Source organism: Haematobia irritans, chromosome 2 (genome assembly GCF_050003625.1).
Source record: "Haematobia irritans isolate KBUSLIRL chromosome 2, ASM5000362v1, whole genome shotgun sequence".
In the NCBI taxonomy this organism is placed as follows: domain Eukaryota; kingdom Metazoa; phylum Arthropoda; class Insecta; order Diptera; family Muscidae; genus Haematobia; species Haematobia irritans.
In genome coordinates, this window is record NC_134398.1 from 120,493,761 (window position 1) to 120,509,712 (window position 15,952).

General features: G+C 33.3%; 1 protein-coding gene across 3 annotated transcripts in view; it reads right to left on the minus strand.

Annotated features, from left to right (window-relative positions):
- Positions 1-15,952, minus strand: part of Wdr62 (WD repeat domain 62) — a 613,801-nt gene that overhangs the window by 470,895 nt on the left and 126,954 nt on the right. Inside the window, exon 1 of one of the 3 annotated variants that reach the window (XM_075296003.1) lies at positions 11,424-11,477. The exons of the other annotated variants lie outside the window; for them this stretch is intronic. The gene's annotated coding sequence lies outside the window, so the exon portion shown is untranslated. Of the gene's footprint in view, positions 1-11,423; positions 11,478-15,952 lie in introns of those variants that run through there. 3 annotated transcript variants of the gene reach the window in all.

A 15,952-nucleotide genomic window follows, 5' to 3' on the forward strand; every position in this document is an offset into this window, starting at 1 on the left:
CACCTATCTAAGGTTTACGATTGCCAAATCACGAGGCTTCGTAGATTGATCACTGGCCCTCGGCACTGAGGCACCTCGATCTTTGGTCAGTTTTGGTCCATGGACGCACCCAGTAGGAGACTGGCATGATAGGTTCGTAAACATGAAGCGGAAATCATAAATACTTCGCAAAACTGACTTAAGTTTAATTTTGCTTCTCCTTATGCAAAAATGTCCTGATTTGAGGACAATAATACGAAAAATATTGGTAACTCTGTAGCCAAAATAAATGCACTTATACAAGCATAGCTATCCACAAAACAATATGTCTCTCAAGGAGAGAGACCACCATTTGCTCTCATTTGATTTTCTCACTGTGTCATAATAACACTTGCACAAAATGTGCCCCTGTTTTTGCCACTCTACAACCAATGCCACTTTTTCTGAGCTCTTTATATAAACTAAGTAAATTCCCATTTCGTAATACTGTGCAAATAATCAAACGACTGAAGCAAGTACTACCATTGGGGCGAAACACTTTCTTCATATGTAAAGTATGCCAGTGAATGTAGAAACTAGGCCCAAAGATACACGAAAGAAATGCAAAAGATTTATGTCGATTTGGCCATATTATTTAGAGGCTTTTATTTTCTGTTGTCTTCGTTTATGACCATCAATTTGCCGGCCAGGAATTTGAAGGCGTCAAACAAGTTTCAATGAAGCAAGCCAGCATGCAGGGAAAAGTAATTCAGGTTAATTGACACTAAATGCGCAATGAAGAATATTGAAAGCTCCCCTTAAACACATTCTTTGGAAAGTAAACTAAACGAATTGATTGAAACCCTCGCAGCGTGTAACTTGAGCAATTAGTTTGTATGGCTATCCTCTGTTTATCAAAGACTAATACTATCAATTACTTAGTCCTTTGAGGAATAAGGTTAAATAAGCTAAAGGTAATTAGCAAAAAAACCCAGCCTTTTTTCTTTTGAGAAATTTACTTTGCAATTGATTTGAATACCATAGAAATGGGAATGGAAGTTTTTCGTTCTTTTTCTCCTTTGAAGGGATTTCGATTTGCCAAGGCTGATGGTACTCTCAGCTAAAAAGAATTGCATTTTTGTTCTAATTTCCTTCAGATTACTCCTTTGGCATTTAAATCAATTGAATTCCACAAGCCAATCCTTTGAGCTTTCTGTGGCTTCTCTCATAGACTAACAAAAATCCATTATCTAAATAAAGCCAAAATACTATGGCAAATATGCACTCACTTCGAAAGGAATTAAAATTCACACGAAACTTAATTTGACTTTCGAGGTAACTGAATTATTTGACAAATTGCTGAAGTTTATCAAAAAATTAGAAATTAAAAAACCTTCAGTTTCCAATGTCAAATGATAGATAACACCAAGGTTGTAGCCATGGATTTGTGGGAAAAGTAATAGACGGCTTTTGAATAAAATGAACCAGTGCCAATTAAATGTCAAACTTGAAAAACAAAAATTCTAATTAAAGTTCTAAAGGAAATGTAAGAAATGAAATTTCGGTTATAGTGGTCCACTCGCTCCAACCCATCATTACGATCCAATGAGTGTTGGAATCATCCCCCCCCCACCAGCTGATTATACCCCATTTTATTCAAAGTGTCTAAGTGGAAATAATCAAGTGTTACAAACTGACCAGCGAGATAGGAAAATCATTGACACAATACTAAGAGTGATTGCGTTGGTCGAATATTTATGCGTGCAAATAATTTCGAATTTGCGGTAGATAACGTAGCTGAGATACGAACCAGCACCCTGAATAAGAATTTATTTTTTTTTTCAAAAAGAATTTGGATGTTTACTAACGGACTTACTATGCCAAAACTAAACCGCAAAGTATAGAGGCCAGATTCATTCGAAAGGGCTTGAGCTCAGCTTTCAAATTCTCTACACTGAAACAAATTGCGTAACTTTAATTTAAGCGTATTTTTATTGCAAGAGATTATTTATTCGTAGTTCAGTTTTATTATTTTACTCGAAATTTTCCACAAGCCCTTTTTTTAAGTATGTCTCAAGCATTTTATGAACTAAACGCGGGTATAAGTTCATTATGAACTAACACAAAAGAACATTTTAGTGCGAATCCAAAATATAGTAAGAATGTTTGTTAAAATGGCCATGATTTGGCGCCAATGATTTTTTAGTTCATTTTTTCTTCTAAGAGAGGGTGTAATTTCTTGAGGTATAGTTCAAACATACAACAGAGCAATAAATTTATCTGGTTCTAACTAACAACGCCTTGCGGAAATGTTGAGTATACTTTAGTTCAATTTTTTCGCGAGGTAGTTCATTCTTGCTAGAAAACAGTTTACTTTTTTTTTTCTCTGCAAAACTTTTACTAGAAAGGTCCTTTGAAACGCTCAGTGTACTTTTTCCCGTATATTTCTACTATTGGATCCACTGTGAAAAAACTAAACCGGCTGTGGTAAAGATACTAAGTGTTTTCAAAGCACCTTTAATCATTTCGTTTTGCTAGCAATACCAGGTTCTCCTTGATACTAAAAACGTTTTCTTAAACAAGCAAAATTTTGTGATTTCAATTGATTTGATTTTTTTGATTTTCCGTTTTGAGATAGTAGGTTGAAATACATACAAATACGAAAAAAAGATTCGCAATAAAATCATAAATATGAAGTCCCTAGAAAATTCGAAATTGTTTCAACTCCCTCCATTCAAAAGTGGCAGGAGTATTTCCAAAAAAAAAAAAATGGAACCACTGTGCGACACTGAATGGAAGAAACGGCCCCAAATGGCAAATAAAAATCTGCTTCAACATACAGTGGACGAATTCGCGCAACCCGCCACATAGATTTACATACTTGTGTGAAAGCTGAAGTGCTTTCCTGTACGTTTGCAAGTTTGTTTTACCTGACAAATCCGGAATTATGAACCAATTTCCATGATTTGCTGGAGAGAACTTGTAAGACCCTACAAAAGGTCATGCAAATATCTCAAATATTTCGCGAGATATGGGCCTTACAATTTTTTCCATAATTTTAATAAATCACCAATCAGGTGAATTCAGCAATGCCTTTAAAAATAGATTTCAATCTGTTGTGTAATAACAATTTGAAATCGAAAAAATAAGATTAAGGGATTTTAGATATATGAGAAGATGATGCACAGTGGTGGTGAAAAAATGATTCAACTTGGGAAAAATGATTATCATGTGTAATTTCCATAAGAAATTAGCATATAAGACCCAAATTGAATCATCTCACCCAGCCAGATCTTACTAGAGACTATGGAAATGTGGATTAGCCAACACTGAAAAATATGTATAGTCAGGCTTGCAAGATGGGTATCTGGAATTTTCTTTTCAATAGCATAATAATACCAATTCCTTAATCTTTATGTCCAATTAGCTCGCATTTAAAATTGTAATTAATGTGTGATCAGTATATTGGACCTAGAAAGATCTAGAATCTTATTTCTTGTGCAAAATTTTAAGAAAATCTAAGTGGCTTCTGGCTGGGGCTCAGATTTAGGTATAGCCCCCATATAAACGTACGTTTACAGAAATGCACTATCTCACCCGAGTTAGTGCAGTTTAGTGCAAATTTTTGGGGCATTTTACTAAGCAGCGTGGTAAATATAATCACCCTTATTCCTGAAGTCGCCCTCGCTCTCGCTCTCGCTGTCGCGACGGCGACGACGACGACGATTACTTTTTGTACCAATTACAATACTCGGTAATAAAAGGCCGATATCACTAGAAAACAATCAGCTGATGTGCTGATTTTTTCGGTTTAAAATAGTTTTATTTCTGACGCAATTCTATGTCGGGAAATCAAGAAAAATAGTTAATTTGACGATATATTCAAGAACAGTAAAAACTCTAAAACTATAAAAATTGAGACGATGCTGAGATCAATGGCACAAGGATCATCCTGAAAGTAAACAATCAGCTGATATACATACATATGTTATATTTTTACTTTGAAAATCAGAATAAATGATAAATTTGACTCGGGAAATGATTTAGATATCTACATTAGGCCAATGACAATATCCGGCATATACAATTGGAACGACGCACACAGGGGAAAAGTCGCAAAAAATTGAGATTAATTAAAAAATTAAATTTTTGTTTTTTTTTTTTAAATACTTAGAATCCGATTAAAGTATATAAAATTCTACATCACTACGGAAAATTTCAATGTCATATGTTGTTTACTTGTCAAGTTGCATTGTGTTAAAGTTAAGCAATTTTTGAGCTATTCGCGAAGGTAGTGTTTTTTTTTTTTTTGAAATTCGGTATATTTCGGAGCTTAATATATAGTATTTCGCAAGTCAAAAGTAATATTTTCACTATGGAATCTCAACCTCGGTATTTTAGCGTTGTTCTACAAAAATTGTGTAAACAATATTTTGAAAAAATATTTTAAAATGTGTCTACATTTTTACTATTTTCAAAATATTCTTGGATATTTAAATATGAATGGGGTCACTTGTTAGTTGCAATTTTCACATTTAGTGAAATAAAATTATCAGAATAACCTTTTGTTCGATATATTTCAAAAGTTTTTTTTTTATTTCGGGTTCGATTAAATAGGAGTCCAAATTGAAAGAGATTTCTAAGAGTTTGTCCGAGACTGGTTCCTGAGGACCTGTTTATGGGTTGCTCCTGCTAAATTGTCCCAGGACGTGTTCTTTGGGATGAGTCCAAGACGCGTCCTAAAATTTAAGTTTACTCCATCAATGACAAACCCATGTTAAAGTGGACGGTCCCTTCCATACGTTTTGATCAGAACTGGGACTGGTCCATACACACCAGGGACTAGTCCTGTACCAGTTCTGTGGTTGATCCATTTCCCGTAGGGTACTTCCACACTTTTCCCAGCAAAAAATTGGGAGTTGTTCTAAAGGCACAACTTTAAAAGCACTTCCAAAAATGTCTTCACAAAGAAGTTAACTATTTTAAATACACAGGAAGTTTTTTTACTTCATTTTTTTTATATTTTAATGCGTAATTTTTTGTTTTCTTTTTTCAAATAGTTTAAAAAAAGAGTAAGAATAAATAAAATGGTACAAATTATTCAAATTTTGCCACAATAATGCTAAATCCATTATAGAAAAATCGATAATATTTGAAAAACGTTTCAAACAAGCGTTAGAATGCATTAAAAATCATAAAAAAGTATAAAAATTATTTATTTGGGAAAATATCACACAATTTTTAATTAACATTCAAAACACTGAATTCGGATCACACCTTAAGAAGTGATGCAAATTCATTGCAACGGCTGTTGAAACGTTGGACATTCGTTCTATGACAAGTTCATATTACACTCATCGCTTCTCCGCCAATTTTGTATCACTTCCAGACCCAAAAAGAACATTTTCACTTCTTTTTTGGCGACGCTTTTTTGCATCATTATTAAGATATTCATTTATGAAAGAAGAGTTTTAATATCAATTACTATTTTTTATTCAACTAAATCATAAGTTCAACCACAGCTTTATTTCATAAATATCAGACTTCTACCACAACCCAAGTAATTCGATTGTGCATGAAAGTCTTTTGTGGAACTTTGTGCGTTGTACGAGTATATACTTGTTTAATTTTTATAAAAATGTAAAATCGTAAATAGGTTTTCAAATTCTGGGGGGGGGGCTAAAATTTTTCTGGGGGTCTAAGCCCCCTGCCCAGAGGCCTTCCTACGCTTATGATTAGCAGGCCAATAGTGGTTATGGTTGGGAGGTGCAACGCTCAATCATAACCAAGTATATTTAGCCAAGGACTATGACCAGATCAACAGTACAACATTGGGAAAGTTTCATGACAATCGGTCCATTACTAGGGCCGCTAGAGCTATTTTTAATAGTGGGAGTGGCACCGCCCACTTTTCCAAAAGATGTGTAGCCTATGTTACTCACTCATGATAACGTAGCATTATAATAGTGAAATCGGATAAGTAGTTTAATTAATCTCCATTTTTTTGCGATTTTGCCCCACTGTGCGACGTTGTGTCTAAGGATCATTCAAGGTTTGTGAAGGACATAATTGTTATCTAAGTTTGGTGCTAAATAAAATACATTGGCTTTGAAGGATTTCTATTAAAAATAAATGGAATTGAAAATCAACACGATTACTTTAATTGTACAGTGTGAATGTGATAACCATAACTGCTATATATATAATGATTTTTTCCCCCATTTTTTTTGTAATTGTCACTTTACCTCTCACCAATTTCCTTTCTAAATTTATTTTTCAATTGTTCGATTAATAAAGTCTAAAAAATTAAACACTAACATAAACTCGTCGCTGGTAAATTTAAAGGCGACAAAAAGCGACGATATTGGCGACAAAAAGCGACACCAGGAATACCGATTTTCTTCGATAGCAGAATATATCGACGAACGGAATATCAATTAGTGGCGACAGACGAAAAGCGACGGCGAGGGCGACTTCAGGAATAAGGGTGAATATATCGTTGGAAAGGTATTTGAGAGGACTTTCTTCTTATGAATTCGAAAAAAAATTTTTAAGTTTTTTTTTGTTTTGGAGCAAGGAACAATTTTTTGGTAATTAAAACTATGAATTGAAACCGGTATCAGTATTGAACTTATTATGACATCATTATGATTTTTATTGAGTTTAGCAGAGACATTTGTTTTGAGAAGTATTGCAGAATATACTATTCCCAAATTCTTTTACAAAATCCCAAAGTGAATTGTTGGCATATTTCTCAGCTGTTTACCGGTAGGATGCTGAAACTTTTTACACTTACTTAGTGAACTTTTTTTAAAAAAGAGCTTAGCTTTTTTAAAACAATTTTTTTATTTTTGTTTTTATTTTACTATTCCCAAATTCTTTTAAAAAATCCCAAAGTGAATTGTTGCGTTATTTTTTGCAATTGGGATATTTCTCAGCTGTTTGCCGGTAGGATACTGAAACTTTTTACATTTACTTAGTGAACTTTTAAAAAAAAAGAGCTTTTTTATTTTTGTTTTTAATTGCTGATTTTGAAATGAGAAGAACTCACATTCATATTACTTGACCAAAATGGAAAATAAAAGCTTAAAACGTGTCTTTATTTGATGTTCTATAGGATACAAGCAACATTTAGGAAAAGTCTAGAACAAAGATGTTAAGCCAGGAAGAATGTAGATATCTTTTTCGAAAAATTGTCAAAATTTGTTTTATATCTAAGTCCAAATTGTTGTCTACAATTTTTAATCTTAAGTACATAAGAATGCTTAGAGTTTTGTAGAGAGTGCAGGTAAGAAAAGAAAACAAGGATCTGTCTAAAAGGACCTTCTAGACCCAAAGTACTGACTTTATCAAAATTTTGCAAAAAAAAAAAAAATAATAATAATAATAATTTGTGGGGACCATCCCAGCAAAAAAATTTGGAAGTTCTTCCAAAGGCACAACTTTAAAAGCACTTTCAGAAGATGCACTCACAATGATGTTCTTTATTTTAACTACCCAGGAAGTTCTTTTAATTCAAATTTTTAAAACTTGGTTTTTTCATACTTTTAATGGGTAATTTTAACTATTTTTATTTCAAATAGATTAAAAACAGAGTAAGAATTCATAAAATGGTACAAATCATATAGATTTTGTCGAAAAAAATGCTAAATGCAATCTAAACAAGTATATACAGTAGTAAATTCGGCCGGGCCGAATTTTAAATACCCACCACCATGAATCAAATATAATAGTTTACTTTGAAAACTCTTCGTCGTATTGGGTTACTTGATAATATATAGAATTGTAGGGGGTTTGATGACAAATCTTCTCCCAAGGCAGTCAGCTCCCGAAGACAAACTTTAAAGATTCTACCTATGAAGACCAGATAAGATTCTACATTTATGAGAACCAATTTTGTTTGAGTTTTTGAGAAATTATAAACATATCGTGTATATGATTAAATTACGCCTTGATTTGAAATCTTAAATCTGTAGAGTAAAATCTGGAAATTTTACTTTCAGTTTGAAGCAATTTTCATGATCAGTGCGCCTGCTATTTTAGAGAATTTTAGAGTTGAATAAACGAAAATACTTTATAAGAAAAGGAAATTTCGTTTGTCTAAAATTTCATTATAAATTACTAATTTCCAGCAAATCGGATAAAAACTACGGATTCTAGAAGTCCAAGAAATAAAGCCGGGAGATGGGTGTATATGGGGGCTATACCAAAACATGGACCGATAGGTACCATTTGCTACTCACATATTTGTGATCTTAAAATACCTCCAGAATTTCAAACAAATCGGCTAAAAAACCATAGTCTCAAGACGCCCAAGAAGTAAAAATCGAGAGATCAGTCTATATGGGGGTTATACCAAAAAATGAACCGATATACCTCAATTACGGCACCCTTATTTCTGGTCTAAAGATACCTCTAGATTTCGAATTTCAGGCAAATCGGGTAATAAATACAGTTTATAGAAGCTCAAGAATTTCAGACAAAGCGGATGGTAAATATAGTTTCTAGAAGCCCAAGAAGCAAAATCGGGAGATCGGTCTATATGGGGGCTATACCAAAAAATGGACCGATGGACACAATTTTCGGCACACCTTTTTATAGTCCCAAAAGAACTCTAGATTTTCAATTTCAGGAAAATCGGATAGAAAATATAGTTTCTAGAAGCCCAAGAAGAAAAATCGGGAGATCAGTCTCTATGGGGCCTATATCAAACCATGGACCGATGAGCACCATTTTCGGCACACCTTTTTATGGTCCTCAAATACCTCTAGATTTCCAATTTCAGGCAAATCATATTGTAAATATAGTTTCTAGAAGCAAAATCGGGATATCGGTCTATATGGGGGCTATACCAAAACATGGACCGATGGGCACTATATTCGGCACACTTTTTTATGGTCCTCAAATACTTCTATATTTCCAATTTCAGGCAAATTGGATAAAAACTACGGTTTTTATAGGCCCAAGACTCCAAATCGGGAGATCGGTCTATATGGGGGCTATATCAAAACATGGACCGATACGGAACATTTTCGACTCACCTCTTTATGGTCCCAAAATACCTCTAGATTTTCAATTTCATACAAATCGGATAGAAAATACTGTTTCTAGACGCGCAAGAAGCAAAATCGGGAGATCGGTCTATATGGGGGATATACCAAAACATGGACCGATACGGACCATTTTCGACACACCTCTTTATAGTCCCACAATACCTCTAGATTTCCAATTTCAGGCAAATCGGATGGTAAATATAGTTTCTAGACGCCCAAGAAGCAAAATCGGGAGATCGGTCTATATGGGGGCTATATCAAAACATAGACCGATACGAACAATTTTCGTCATACCTCCTTATGGTCCCAAAATACCTCTAGATTTTCAATTTCAGACAAATCGGATAGAAAATACTGTTTCTAGTCGCCTAAGAAGCAAAATCGGGAGATCGGTCTATATGGGGGCTATACCAAAACATGGACCGATACGGACCATTTTCGACACACCTCTTTATGGTCCCAAAATACCTCTGGATTTCCAATTTCAGGCAAATCTGATAAAAACTACGGTTTTTATAGGCCCAAGACCCCAAATCGGGAGATCGATTTATATGGGGACTATATCAAAACTTGGACCGATATAGCCCATCTTCGAACTTGACCTGCCTGCAAACAAAAAAACTAATCTGTGCCAAATTTGGGGACGATAGCGCCATTATTGAAGGCTGTAGCGTGATTACAACAGACAGACAGACAGACAGACGGACAGACGGACATGCTTATATCGTCTTAGAATTTCTCCCTGATCAAGAATATATATACTTTATATAGTCGGAAATCGATATTTCGATGTGTTACAAACGGAATGACAAACTTATTATACCCCCTGTCACCATTTTATGGTGGTGGGTATAAAAATTATGAATTTTTGAAAATATTTGAGGTCAAATCTTTCCGACAAGCATTAGAATCCATTAAAAATTATAAAAAATTATAAAAATTATTTATTTGACAAAATATCACAGAATTTTTTAATTTACATCCAAAACATTGAATTCGGATCACACCTAAAGAAGTGATGCAAATTCAGTGCAACGGCTGTTGAAATGGAGGACTTCCGTCCTATGACAAGCCCATGTTAAATTCATCGCTTCTGCGTCAATTTTGCACCACTTCCGTATCCAAAAAGAACATTTTCGTTACTTTTTTTAGCGACGCTTTTTTTGCTGGGATGTCTTACGAACTGTAAAAGATATTCGCACACGCACGCTTTTATTTTATAATTGCGAATTTGACATTGCAGAATTATTTCCAAAAAAAGCGATTTGGAACCACTGCGCGGCGTGACTTTCGTTTAACCATCTCAGGTGTTGTAGCAGTTTTGTTGTTTTGGTCTATCACTATGGTAATTGGCAACGATACCAGTATCATTATAACCATTTATAGTGCGATACATATATATGTATTTTATGCACTTTAATTAAATTGATCCTTCGTTGTGATTTTCTAAAAACAACCCAGAGTGAACTTGTTATCACAACGTGTCAGCTACTCAGTATATCTCTAACGGTGATTTCGATTGGTAAAAAATATGTTGCATATTTTACACCTTACCCCCATAAATCAAAATTTTTTGTTCGATTGGAAAATTCAGTGCAGCATACCCAAAATGTGCACGTTCGATTGACGAGGTGTTACCCATCGCAAGAGCAAAAGTGCAACCCATTTTACACCGTAGCTGGTCTACGGTGCAGATGGTTACACTTTCAATCAAATGTTGAAGACGCTTTTATTCTTCGACCTAAATAATAACGTTGTTGCAAATACAAAAGGGAGTGCGTGACGCGTGTATTGTGGTTGTTTTTCAATTTCTTCAACACACCTGATTAATTTACCAAGAAGAAGTATATCAATTGTTTAGTGCCGCGACAACAAAATTCGATATTAAATATTTTTAATATAATAGCAAAATGCAAATGCGTTTTTTCGCCAACACCATTGTAGATGTGCTATTGGAGAGTAGTTCTTCTGACGACGATGAAGAACTTACAACATCGTTGCTTGGACGAAATGACCAACGGCGAGTTAAAAACTTTGTTGAGGATGTAATTAATTTTTACTCTGATGTAGAAGTAAGATTATTAAAAATATATAAAATCCAAAGTTTTAACAATTTCCCTTAGTTCAAGAAACATTTGCGTGTTAGTCGAGATTCCAATAATAGTTGTTAATAATAATTGAAATATTTCCGCCAAATTTCTTTTGTCTTGATTTTATATCAGTGTTGCACCTTTTTTGTTCGTTTTCACACGCAAACGGTGTTGTCATTGCAAGGGGTTTCGGCAACACTGTGGTAACACCATAAAATGTTGTACCATTTGTATGCAACACTTTTTTCCCAAACGAAATCACCATAACATTTTCAAGAAATTTTAGTTGATATTTTTACAATTACAAACTAAGCTTTTATACCTGAATACATTGAGAGTTATATGATATCCTTCGATGACATTGAAAAGAAATGAAGCCCCACAAGATTTACCTGTAATAGAAAACAAAAGAAAGAAGCCAAATTAAATTATAGCTCAAAAAATATACTTAGCATTAAAGCCAATCATATAAACCATATTATGTAGAGAAGCATAGGAATTAATTCAACATTTCTTATAAATTTGATGAATAACGAAAGCAGATCCCAAAGAAAACACATACGGAATGGATAAAATGTAATGCAATATCTATAACAATCGGCATCAATTGTCTCCAATCATTGAAGCATGATAATATGAAATTGAAAAAAAAAAACATGAAGCAACACCTTTTTTGTCCTAAGGGTCAATGGCAATAGATCTGACATTTGTGTATCAATCATTATTGGATTTAGCCATCAATCATCATATTACCATGTCGTTGAATTTAATTTTTTTTTTTCGTTTTGTTATTGTTGGTTTATTCTTAAATAATTATTGTTTTTGATTTTTTTCTCTATGATTCATATAAATTTCTAATTTCAATTAGCTTTCATCACTTTTTTGTCGTATAAGCTCTCGAAAGATTTAACATTTACCATCGCCATAATCAAGACTTGGCTGCAAGGAATTTCTTAAAAAAAATTAACGATAAGTAGATTATTTTTTTATTTCAATGGCTAATAAATTGTACTGAAACTAATCAAGCGAAGAAATTTAATGGAAATCTTTTGTTATTGAATAGGGAATCTAAGGACTGGATGGTAATAAATGGTGAGAAGAAACAGACCTAAGTTGATACTCGATTTCGTATCGACAGTCTGGACTAACATACAGGGCAAGCATTTTCTGATGCTGTGAAGGAAAGTGCAGCAACACGAAAAACAAGGGTTTCCTTGTTTGAGGATACGGGATTTGGGATTTCCTCATTTTTTATGGGAAATAAGTCTTTTTTCGTGGGATTTTGTCAGTAGAGTTATTTCTTCTCTCACTGAATTTATTTTGAGGTCTCGATGTAAGTCCATGTTACGTATGTAGCATGGAGCTTTGACTACATTCCTCAATGCATTATTTTGGAATGTTTGAATAATATTAATAGTCTCGTCCAGAGAATGAAGCCGCCGAGTCGCGCCGCCGATTTCAGCCATCGCCGACCCGTTTTTAGCAGTCGACGCCGACGCCGAATATGTCGACTCATCTCGACTCAAATTTAGCCGCCAATTAATCTAAATAATTGATTTATATCAGAAAAATTTAATAATATTTGTTATAGTTATTGCCAAAATTTTGAACTTTCCACTTTCAATCAATTAGTATCAAGTTGCTATAATAGTTTTACAAAAAATTAGCTCAAAAAATTTGAATGAAATGTAAATTTGATTGGTTAAGATTGGTTGTACAACTAATCTCATTACAATTCGGAAAACTTCAAATTGATTTTATAATAGATAATTTTGCACCGCCGAACAGACAATTTTTTATCGGCTAAGCCGTCAAGCCGGCGCCGCCGGAGGCAAAAATTTAGTGTTAGCCGCCGCTGAAAAAATGGGTCGGCTTCATTCTCTGGTCTCGTCTTTGGCACAGCCCCAGAGTTGACTTCCATATGTCCACACTGACTTTAGCACTTGCTTATACACTATTAGTTTGTTCTGGATGGAGAGTCTAGAGTTTCTATCCATAAGCCAATTTAATTTCCGATATTTTATATCAAGGTGTTTCCTTTTCAACTTTAGGTGTGGTTTCCATTTCAGTTTTGCTCATTCCAAGATATTTTACCGAGTTTGCAACCGGTACCTGATTATCGTATTGTAAGTGAAATCTACATGAATTGATTTAGAGTGGTTTAATTTTAGTCCCCATTTCCTTGTTCAGTTTTTAATCTTTGTAACAGTATGTTGAAGTTTCATTGTTGATATTGATGTTTCTGTGCTGTAAATGAGATATAATATAGGTCCTAGTATGCTGCCTTGTGGTACTCTTGAAGATATTTTATATAAGTCAGAAAATTCTCCACTGTTCTTAATCCGAAAATATCTATCAGTTAAGTATGATTCCATAACCAAATTGATGATTTGGAATTAATTCTCTCTTTTCGACTTCTTTTTTAAGTCTGTTGCAAATAATTCTTTCGAATAATTTGTCAATGACAATAAGAGGGCTATAGACCGAACTTACATCATAGGAATATTTGTCATCTTTGTGGATCATTAGAACTACTGCCACTTTCTAATGGCTTGGGACTTGCTTAAGGCGAATAGCTGAGTTGAAGATTTTACATAGGTTTGCTATACCTTTGACCGGTAGTTGTTTCAAAATTTCATTATTTATTAGATCAAATCCTGGTGATTTGTTATTTTTTAGATTTTTTATCTCTTGACCAATTTCTTTTGTAGATACAGAAGATATTGGAGTTTTATCAGTATTTCTTATAATTTGTATAGGATCGTTTAAATTGTTGGAAAATATTACCCGAAAATATTTGGCAAAAACATTCGCTTTTTCTGCGTCAGACTTCGCCCAATTACTTTCGCCGTCTTTAATAGGACATTTCCGTGTCAATGGTCGGCTGAACTGTTTAGCTGCTTTCCAGAGAGAAATATCTGTTTTGCTGTCATAGGTAAGTCCACCATATATCTATGAAAATTATCAGTAGTTATTTTGCGTATTCCTCTTCTTATATTTTGTGTTAATCTATTCAGTAGATTTTTGTCTTGAGGAGACTTGCTATGTTGCAATTTTTTCTAATGTACAACGAGTATGAGTGTGCATGATTTTGTATATTAGTTGTTGGAGTGCTTTCCCATCCAGCATTTTGAATTATTCTTGTGAATAGCGAAACTTCATTTTCTAGATCCTCTACCGTTGAGATAATGGAAAACGACTCAATGTTTCTTGATACCAAGAGTTTGAAGTACTACCAATCCGTATTTTTGCTTACTATTTAAGGATTGTTCGGTTTTATTTCGATCGTTCCATTGTAGTATAACTAATAGTAAGAATTAACTACTGTATGATTAAAATGGTCATGATTTGATTTTTTAGTCTATAAGAGGATCTCATATCGTAAAGTCCAGTTAAAGGCAATTAATTTTCCTGGCTTAAGCAACCCTTTTTGGAAATCTCAAAATGAGGAGCACAATTTAGTTCAGTTTTAACTCTTCATTCTTCCTATATTTTTTTTATTTTATCTTTACACTAATGACTTTGGTATTGATTACGAGCCTAAGAACCAGAGAATTGACGTATGGATACATTTAAGACATAATTTTCGTGTTCTTGATGCTAGGAAACAGTTTTTCAGCTTTTTGCCTCATGTGCTACTAAAGTCCCTTAAAAATGTGTTAACGAAAACCTAAATTTCCTAATTCTGACTCGACTTCAAATAGAATTATACTATGTTTTAAGTAAAATTATCTTTAAAATAAAGTGTTGAAAAAATTTCTTCTATTTAAAAAAAAAAAAACAAAAAGCCTACAAATTTGAAGACGAATTCGTTAAGTTTGGTCTTTCATGTACACTCAAAAAAAAGTTTGCTTGGATCCAAAGATCCAATCCAAAGATGCGGCTTCTTTAAAATAAAGACATTTTTAAGGGACCTCTCTGGCTTTGAATCTAGGATCGATAAAATTAAAATTGGATACAGATCTCATTCATCGAATTTTTATTCTCTGTTTGCGATATATTAATATAGGTATTCATGTACAAACACATTCCAGTTTCAAAATCCAAATTATGCCAAGTACTTCAAAGTAAAAAAACTGTTTTCTTAATGCTAAAAAAACTTTAAACCAAAGATGCAAATCCTTAAAATAAGCCTTATCCTATATTTGAAGCATTTTTATCTTAAATTTAAAAATTCAATATGTCAGTTGAGTTAAAGACGATTTCTTTAAATTAAATATGTTTTTCTTTATTTTAAGGAACATTTGCCTTCCTTCAAAGATCTACAACTTCAACAGAGGGACGCAAAATTTCAAGATTTGTGTCCTAAATTTAATGAACAAATTTTTTGAAGCAAGGACTATAAACATTCTTTTAATTAAAATGTCATTATTTGAAAGAATTTTGTCCTTAGCATTGCGTAAATTTCGAGTCCTAAAATTTTAAATGCATAATCTTCCATATTAGTTCAATATTTTTTCAGTGTAAGGACACCCATTTAAAAGTCGAATCGCTTAATTCTAAGGACAAAACGAAAAAAGGTTTCGAATTTTGGACAAGGAAAAACATTTAATATCAGACAAAAGCAAAAAAACGATTCGTATTTTAAGGTCACAAAATATTAGGCTTCACGACAATATTTTGTTCAGTGATGTTTTTGACGTTATCAACCGATTTTCTTACATTTTTGATATTTTTTTTTAACAAAAACGAAATAATTGTTTCCTCTGAAACGAAGTGCAATGAAGTTTTCTTTGTTTGGTTTCAAAGAAAAATTTTAACAATAATTAAATCTTCGTTAGTCTAAAATTTCGTGTCCCAGAAAAGAAATTAGGCAATATAAATAGAAATTTGACAGTTATCATCGGATAA